Raw genomic sequence first — 8,371 nt, 5'->3', positions numbered from 1 at the left:
CATGTTTCCTCTCAAACCCGTGCTGTCATGATCTGAAGCCTCCCACGCGCACACCCTCAAAGTGCAGTCCAAGATTTTCTCCATTTTCTTTCTTTTTTTTTTCCTCTCTCAAATACCTAGCGCTCCGTAGAGAAAGGAGGTCCTTAACGGCACGTCAAAGTGATAGCTTCAAGTCCACCTCTGTGGGGTCACACTCTGTGGGATTCCTGCAGCCTCCCTCAGAAGATAAGACATGTTTATGTGTGATGAGTACATTCTGAAGACCTTTTGAAGAGAGTCACATTGAGAGGAGGAGGGCGGGGACGAGGAGGAAGAACAGGGTTCGGAGACGAGAGAAACGAGTTGTGGAATGTTTCCTGTTTAGCCCTTGAAACCGGCCATCTCATTTGTTAAGGCTTGACCTCAAGCTGCAATGCCCGTTTGGGTGGCCTGAGGTAAAGTGACTATACCATCACACACACGCACACATATTTTTTATACATACACATAACAGCCCTCTCCCAATAACAGATATTTCGAGAGAAAGCCAATGACACACACTCTACCCCCCAACTTTCTCTGTATCACAAACAGACTTACCTCTCATGGGATCGACAGCACCTAATGTTGTGGTTTGTTTCCTAAACTCTAAGGCCACTTCGGAGTGGATGAAGCAGGGGCCGGGAGACTGACAGCTAGATGAATCAGGAGGGTCAGAACACATACCCTCTCGACAGACACACAGCAGCTAGCTCAGGTACCAGCAGCACTCAGCCTTTCCACCTACACCCACCCGATCAAACATCACCTACGGAGCCTACATGAACAAAAATAAAACATTTTGTTCTGTTTTTAGTGGAGGATAACCGCACCCCATCCCAGCACGGTAGGACACGATATCGGGCCGCTTGGACGATTTGACATTAGCCGTCAGCCACAATCAAGTAAGTGACATCACAGCGCTGTGCGGATCCTGCCGCTGTGACACGGTGATCCGCTCTGGTTTCCAGCGAAGCGGATCCTATGCCCGGGAGACTTGGCACGGTCTTCTTCTCTTCCTGTGAGGGAAAAAAAACGACACAGAAAAAGCACATAAGACAGACGGCGAGCTCGATAACAGCTTTTGGAACAATCGCACAGGTGGGGTTATTCATTAAAAACAAGGCAAAGGAGATACGAGGGGAATGTGGGTGGGCCACTTTGCATGCCATGTTATTATAGCCCCCCCCCCCCTCGTGAGTCGAATTACTCGCTGATTGGTTACCTGAATCAGAAGGAAAACAAATAAGGTTGCACGTTACTGAGTGTGAGGTTTATGTTACATATCTAGTTTCAATCTGTCATTCCAATACGGTGGAAGTGTAGGGACAAGTGCGGGTTTTTCTGTGTTCTTTTGAAAGCAGGATTATTCAAATATGCCAGACATGATCGTGTTGCAGGGCTCTGCAACCCCTATTAGGAAACACAATTAGGTCATTATTTCATGAAACAAACTATCTCACACACACATGGCACACGTTCTATTTCTCTGTCAGTCTTTCTCATAATCTATCCCACACACACACACACACACACAAAAACCCTCAAACTTACCGTAAAACACACATACACACACAACCTTACTCTCACGTACACTGACAAAGAAACAACTGATAGCTATTGCAGTGAACTGTATCTGATTTTCATGAATTTGAAATGACACCTTATTTTGACTCGTTGGTCCTTCTTTGGGCAAGGACATCAAAGAATAGTATGAATAATTTATCTTAGGTGTTTCAAACTGATAAGGTCACAATCTGTCAGGTCTGGGGACAGAGCTGGTCGTCTTAACTACTTTATTTGGTGTTACTTTTGACACATGCATGTATATGGACACAGACACTCACACTCTTAGAGAAATTGTAAGTGCAGATATATATATTGCATAATATAAGCACAGACATTAATAGTGTTTGTTAGGCCTGTATGAATATTATTCATATTACCAGTTGTTTCATTATCATGTCTTTGGTTGTGTGAAATAGTATTGTCTGCATTTTTATTATTAGCTTCATTATTATTATGTCGGTCTTTCAAAGGCTTAGCTGTATATGTAGGCCCTACCGTGGTTTTAGACGTGTGCCCCTGTTTTCAAATATGTTAGGCTCACGTGTAAGTGCATGGTCGGTGTATATGTTGTTAATATGACGGTTCCTCTACATGCTATGATGACATACTGTTCAAACAAAACTTTTTTAGTTGAACGATGCAAGGAAAGATATAATTTCACTTAAACGTAGAATACAAGGGTTTGAGCGCCACAACAACTGGCCGCAATAGAAGAGTTTGCAGAGTGTAACGGTTGATTTTCGCTGTAGTAATGTACACATCGTTACCCTGTCTGGACATGCTCAGTCAATCCCCGTTACAGCATGGTGGTGGTTCAGCCAGACACAATTCTAATTAAGCGCCCGCTGTGTGTTGGTTTAAGAAAACCATTATGGTCTTGAGGTGATGCCACTCATTTAACTACAAAAGATGCGCAGTGATGGGGCAAGTTTATACTAGAAACGAGACTCCTCTCGTTTTTGTGCGCCCCCCCCCCGCTCCCCTCCCCTCCCGGGTTTACACAGAGGAACACATGGAGAGGCTCTCTCTCCAGCTGCGAGTCTCCTCCTCTTATACAACTTCTTTGCTTCTCTCTCTCTCCTCTTCGAGATTGTTTTAATATTCATTGAAACTGTTAGCGGTTCTCAAGTAGAACATGTTTAGAAGATAAACTTGTTCTCAGTTCTGTCATTTGACCATCTACATTTTTTACATAATAGGAGGATAGGATGAAAAGTAATCCCCGTGCAGAATTCTTAAAGCTCTTCTATCTTGTTGAATTTCTCAAGAATTCCACCTTTGTCCCCTGGTTTCCCCGAAATACATTACTTTGAGGGTGAGATTCCTTTTGCACCCCTGCAACCTGTGTACGACTCGCTCTTCATTTAAGAAAAAGCATTATGATTTATATTGAGAGAATTGAACAACGTGTTTCAGTTTCTCTAGTACCCGTGCCCTTAATTTCTTGAAACTTTTATGAGCACCGTGAGATATAAATACACGTGTTTTTAGGTTAATGGATACTATACATGTGCAACCTATGCGTTGGCTAATCATAATCTACTTTTCGTAAAGTTATTCGAAAAGTTATTTTCCAATTTTTTAATTAAAATTGTGTCTGGCTGAACCACCACCATGATGTACGATGAACCTACTAATATGTTTAAGTTTGTCTTATCAATATGTAGATTTAACGACCACGAGTAGTCTCTTTTGTAAAGGTGCAACAACGTGAATAGCCTACAGTAGCATAGTTGTGTTTTGCAAGTTACACGAGCAGTCGCAATTGCATGTGCTGCAGTCCTAATTCAACTTTGCAGAGAAAATAAGTCAAAGTATTGCCAGTTTCCCAGTCTTACGTGTTAACAACTCTGAAAATGTTTTGCTCTGATGTATCTGGTGCTTGCAATTTGTTTTTTGGTGAACTACTAGATTATAGTGTTTACACTTTACAACCACAAGAGTTGGAGTGCTAATGGATTTATGATCTCGTTCTCTGCTGAGACCATCCAAAGTAATTAGCACATATGTTCTAAAGAGATGATGGTTTTGTGAGCAATAAAGTCATTACGCATAGCGTAAACTGACCGTCCCTCCAACTCCAACCACTAATTGTGAACGTAATTTCGGCCTCCTTGTCCCCAATTGCTTATACGATTTATTACATTCAACTCTGTAACTTAAATCACAAAACCGTCCTTAAACAGGCATCAAAACAAGGTGTTGTATGTACATTTGGATAATTCTACTGCATATGCCTTCAAGGAAAAAGGACTTATGAGTGTAGTATTTTCTGTCATTTATGTCTTCTGCCTCTTCCGTTTAAATGCAGTAGTGGGTCTAAAAATAGCATTCCCAAACTTATATTACAGTGGGCCTGTATTGTTTAACATCAAGTCTGTTCTGGACTCATCTAGATTTTATAAGGACATGTGTTTTTCTCGTTTCTTCGTTTGGTTGCTTATAGTATGGAACCTGAAACGCTGTTGTCTATTTCAGTTACAGCAAATGATCTATACATTCGAGATTCCATGCTGCTTGTTATAGTGACCTTACGTGGCAAATCGCTGATATATTTTCCCTATTTCTCAGCAATAGCTATTCCATTAAGAGCGATTAGATTATGTCTATTGAAAGTTGCTGATCCATAGAGAAAATGGCAGCGGATAAAAGGCGATTTCAAGTGACCTTCTAGTCCCTTTCACACCAATCTGAGGCCCCGAATAGTTAGGGATCAGATTGGACAAAAGCCCCCTCCTCTTCCCTTTCAACTCTCGACTACTCAAAGCGGAGGGGCTCGCTACAAAACCTCAAACTCACACGTATGAGTGGCCTAAAACGCACAGCTTGGGGTTAAACATTGGGGTTATTATTATCATTTTCTCTATGACATTTAAATGGCAATATATTTTTTGTGACGCATTTGTTTAGTTTTGAGTTTAGGTACACTGAATGCTTACACTGGACAACCTTACACTGAAATTAGCTTAATTAACAGCTGTGTAGCTGAACGAATAAATTGCAAGTCTACACGTCACTGTTTTAATACATTATCAATAGAGATGAAGGGACTTGGGTTCACTATAATGGTCGGTTTCAGTGTACTGCTTCGACATGGCAACATCCCTCTAAGCCCCTTGCGGACACACGCATCATAGTCCCAACACAAACGCATGTTTTTGGGTTGTAGGGCTTGAACCAGGGTCATCCACATAAATGGGAGCAGTACCAATGATTTTTCTTTTATTTTAGAGGGATTTATTGAGATGCTGTCAGTGCCAGCATCCCTAAAATATGCTTTTAGGAGACTTGGTGGCTATTTGAGTTTCAATACCCCAAAAGTTTTGAACTGTTTGCTCAGTGGACAAGCTATACTGGGAAGTTTTATTTGAGGCACAAATCTTCATCTCAGCTATGGAGCTCTGATCTTTTTAGAACGTAGTAATCTATACACTCTGTTTTAATTAGCATCTGAACACATCTATAAATTGTAGTTCTACAGCTTAACATCGGTGTAATGTATTCTATTAGGCCTCACAGCTCAAATTTAAAGTACCGCGCACAATATGTCCTGCAATTTTTATTTTCAGCTTTGGAAGTTAATTTTAATTTGCCATTCGTCTTAGAAAATGTGGTTCTCATGCTGACAGACGTAGGCATGTCTTCGGAGCCGATGATCAGCACTACAGGTCGGAAGTGTTGAGGAGAAATATAATAATTGTTTTTACAGTCAGTTTTTCAATAGAGACCTATGGTACTGTAAAAAATAAACTATATTCTTCAATATTAAAAGCCACTTTGTCGCATGAGACATTGAGGGGTATTCTAATAGGTTACATCAACTAATGACAATTGTAGAACCATAGTTCATCTAAAAAATGGGTTGTATTAAGATAGTTTAAAGAAACGTTTTCTACTTAATTCAAGGCTCTCCTAATCTTTTCACTTTCATTTAGTCTACACCAAACTTGAATAAAACAGTAGGAGAGGATGGTTTGTAAAATGTATGATTGAGTATTAACACGTTTTTAAGCGTTTTTAAGGTCTTATACCGTGTGTCCATTGCCTTAATCTGGTTTAGCACCACAGGTTGACCTTATCTGATAGTGATGGTATAGTTATATGTGCTTGGAAACTTCAGAATTAATATGTCCTTATGTGGTTAGGCTACTATGACAGATAAACAGATGATAACGTAGCCTATAACAATAAATAGAGCAGACATTGTTTTCAAAGAATAACAAGAAATATTTGGATGATGTCATTCCAATATCTTTAACCTTATAAATATCATTTAATTTTAATTGACTTAATGCTATTCCACAAAACTAAACCTAGACATTACCTTAGTTTAACAATCTTGTCTGCATCTAGTAATTTCATTAAGTAGCCTACTGACCTAATATTAATCAAATTACATATACTCGATCTCACTAACAATATGGTATTTGTTGTAGGCCTAACATTGAAATGTATGTAGGCTATTAATATAAATTGTTGTAATGGTATTTAATTATAAATGCACAGCGTCTTCCAAACTGTGTGTCAATGCATCTTACTATTCACGCGTAGCTATAGGCTAAGACTATAGGCTAAGACTATAGGCTAAGTATTAATCTTGTCTTAACATTTCATCTTGCTCAAATCTGTTCAGGGCTGTTCTCATGTCGGAAAGTATAGATTCCTTGACCAGCTTGGCCCTATAACTGTTCCTTTAATCCGTTGACACTATCGCTGAGACGAACAGGCTGCAATCGATCTTAACATTATGTGTTCCAACAACAAATAGCCTTGCACAGGTGACATGCTTACGACGTGGAAAGGCTTCCACTGCCGAAACAACATAATTGATGCCAATGTGAATTGGTGTCTACAGTCTCGAAATGGAAACATAGTTTCCAAAATCAGGTACAATGAGGTGGAAAAGATACCTAATTTCCTTGTCTAAAAGTTACGCCCTGACATTTAAACAGATAACGGTCGGCTGCATATGGTTTGGTTTGTATTTTCCTGTGCTAAGGCAAGGCATTAGTAGACTATGTCCTAACAATTTAGCGTCATTTGTCTATATGAGAGAGGAATGAAATGTACTTGCCTTACTGCTTCTAGCCATATTCATGGAGAGAGCTATCCGGTCACTAGTAATAGCCGCCGCCGTTGCTTCATCTTTTAAACGTAGGCTACTGCTGTCCACTTTCTCCTTTCTCTTGCCGTTTTGGTGCTATTGCCTTCTCTGCTCTCATTCGCTGTCCGTCCATTCTCTCCCTCACTCTCTCTCTCCTCCGTGCTTTTTTTGCAATCTGTGGAGTTAAATCTTAATGATACACTTACAGAAATTCCTTTGTCCGATTTAATCTTATTCGTTTCACCTTTTCAAAGAGCTGGAGACATGAGCGGGAGTTGCTGTGCAGTGTCCGAGACAGGGACGGGAGAGAGCTCTGTAGTTGAATACTTAAAAACACCCATCCCTACCAAGCAGTTTCCAAGGGGGGCACTTGCATATTTACGGTTCATTATAACGGATAATAGTTTAACACATTAGACTATATTAATAAGTAGGCTTTCAACTATTACTTTACCTTATAACATACTAGGCGTGTATGTTATTGCAACATATTGCCTGTCTACACATAGGCAAGCCTACTTAGAGTTTAAACAGTTTCAAAATGGCATGCACCTAAACTACTTTGTCTAGATTTGTTGGATAAGCAGTCTGTGTATGTTCCCATCTTAACCAACATAATCATTGTTGATGTATAATGTTAATGGCAGCCTTTAGGTCTATACAACCCATGTTAAAGTGATTTACCTTGAAGTATTTTCCCCATTTCAGTAGAGGCAAAGTTGTTGCTTTTCAAGTCTTCATCAGGGGGTTCTGTGGGGGAAAAACATAACTCGTAGTTTATTTCTTATTGATCAACTTTATATGGTTTACGAAAGACAAGCGTGATCTATGTGACTGTGCATTAATATGTGGCTGTAATTGTGTACTGTACACTAGATGGCAGCGCGATCCAGACATTTTTGAGTTTGAGAGGCGCAGGCTTCAGTATCCACATACAAAAAGACGGAATCCCCGTTCAATTTTCAACAACTTCACATGATTTTGAATCATTGTCATTATTAAGACATTATATGACATCCATTTAGTGACCTGGGAGACTGTGAGACCTAAAGAATTATGTATTAGTTGTTCTTGTTCGATGTAATTTTGAGATTTGCTGCCAATGGAATCGCATCGCGAAATACTGCTGCCTATTCCAACCCGTTCAGTCTATCGTGCATCATTTTTCCACGCAATGTTCGTAATTTATCACAGTAACTGCGACTAAATACATTTTCTATCAACGAAAATGTACAACATGCACGTAGAATATGTACAAAATCATATGTAGGCTATGTGTGATAAAAGACAATACACGATAATGGTGATATATCCTTATTCGCAATTAAGACAGCAGCCCAACAAGAACCATTTCAAACTTTGGGGAATTATAGCCTAGCAAGTCCCTTTTGCTCCGCACGTTTGTTTATTTCACGTGCGCAAAGCCTTGTCGCTGCATTTACCCCTCTTTTCGGCTATTCTATCCAGGGTTTCTTCCTCTTTTTGTGACAATAGACGGCCCATACTAATCAAGTTTCAAAGTAAATAGCATTGCGGGGCGAGCTCAATGTAAATTGTGCTTGTCAGAGCCCCCAGTCGTAGGTAGCAAGGAACGAGGACTCTAACCAATGGAGAGAAAGAGGCTTGGCTAACCTTAGCCTCCCATTTTCTCTCTCCCCCCCTCATTGCAGGGCTCTGGCC

At 40.1% G+C, this 8,371-nt stretch overlaps 1 long non-coding RNA gene across 1 annotated transcript; it reads left to right on the top strand.

Annotated features, from left to right (window-relative positions):
* Positions 1-246: 246 nt before the first annotated feature.
* On the top strand, positions 247-924 carry LOC124464544. The gene is made up of 3 exons (XR_006955737.1): positions 247-434; positions 633-736; positions 836-924. It is a non-coding gene; the product is annotated as an uncharacterized LOC124464544 (long non-coding RNA).
* Positions 925-8,371: the final 7,447 nt, after the last annotated feature.

The sequence above is a fragment of the Hypomesus transpacificus genome, unplaced genomic scaffold, assembly GCF_021917145.1.
Source record: "Hypomesus transpacificus isolate Combined female unplaced genomic scaffold, fHypTra1 scaffold_373, whole genome shotgun sequence".
In the NCBI taxonomy this organism is placed as follows: Eukaryota; Metazoa; Chordata; class Actinopteri; order Osmeriformes; family Osmeridae; genus Hypomesus; species Hypomesus transpacificus.
The sequence above is the reverse complement of the archived record's forward strand: the minus strand, read 5'-3'. Positions and strand labels throughout refer to the sequence as shown.